The sequence below is a fragment of the Canis aureus genome, chromosome 37 (genome assembly GCF_053574225.1).
Source record: "Canis aureus isolate CA01 chromosome 37, VMU_Caureus_v.1.0, whole genome shotgun sequence".
Lineage (NCBI taxonomy): Eukaryota > Metazoa > Chordata > Mammalia > Carnivora > Canidae > Canis > Canis aureus.
In genome coordinates, this window is record NC_135647.1 from 17,683,593 (window position 1) to 17,684,732 (window position 1,140).

The 1,140-nt window shown below is 38.2% G+C and overlaps 1 pseudogene; it reads left to right on the forward strand.

Moving 5' to 3' along the window:
* The first annotated feature begins 451 nt into the window (after window positions 1-451).
* LOC144306850 (small ribosomal subunit protein eS25 pseudogene) lies at window positions 452-906 on the forward strand (annotated as a pseudogene).
* Window positions 907-1,140: the final 234 nt, after the last annotated feature.

The window sequence follows — 1,140 nt, forward strand, 5'->3', positions numbered from 1 at the left end:
CCTGAAATTTTAGTGCCGGAAAGCAAGCAAGTACTCAAAGATTAATGAGGACATGGCAAAGTGGCACAAGAGCAGCTTGAAGTGATTCCCACTGGCCAAATTTGTACATTTTGAGCAAAAAGAACATAGTAGATTATAACACATTAAATAAAAGATATTTTCATGTATGTAGCAATAACAAAAATGGAAGGTAGCAAGAGAGAAAAAGCTCTTCAAAAAAGAAGGCTAACCAAAAAGTATAGAAGAATGATCAAATTAGGAGGAAAAAAAAACAACACTATTTTTCCTCCATCATTTAACAACTAGTTTACTCAAGGTTAATAAGTGGATACTTCATCCATTGATGAAATGTTGTTGGGGATAGGATAGATTACTCATGTAATCTCAAAATCTAACATAAAGATTATTATTTTCTTTTTTTTTTTTTTTTTTATCCGACATCTTCGTGAGGCTGCAGGGGTGGCTGTTGCTCTCTGAGCTTCGCTATGCCACCCAAGGACGACAAGAAGAAAGATGCCGGAAAGTCAGCCAAAAAGGACAAAGATCCAGTGAACAAATCTGGGGGCAAGGCCAAAAAGAAGAAGTGGTCCAAAGGCAAAGTTCGAGACAAGGTCAATAATCTGGTGTTGTTTGACAAAGCGACAGGGAGGTTCCCAACTATAAGCTTATAACTCCAGCTGTTGTCTCTGAGAGACTGAAGATTCAAGGTTCTCTGGCCAGGGCAGCCCTTCAGGAGCTCCTCAGTAAAGGACTTATTAAACTGGTTTCAAACCACAGAGCTCAAGTAATTTACACCAGAAACACCAAGGGTGGAGATGCTCCAGCTGCCGGTGAAGATGCATGAACAAGATCCCACCAAGTGTACATTTTGGGAAATAAAACTTTATTAAATGAAAAAAAAAAAAAGATTATTATTTTCAAAGTAGGAAGGGATATTTTTACAGTGGGGAGATATGTTTTGTCATCACCGGTAGTAGGTGCTATTGATGCCCACCAGATCTCAGTTGCATTTACCCTCCAGATTCTTTTTTTTTTTTTTTTTATTTTTTTTATTTTTTATTTATTTATGATAGTCACACAGGGAGAGAGAGAGAGAGAGAGAGAGAGAGAGACAGGCAGAGAGAGAAGCAGGCTCCATGC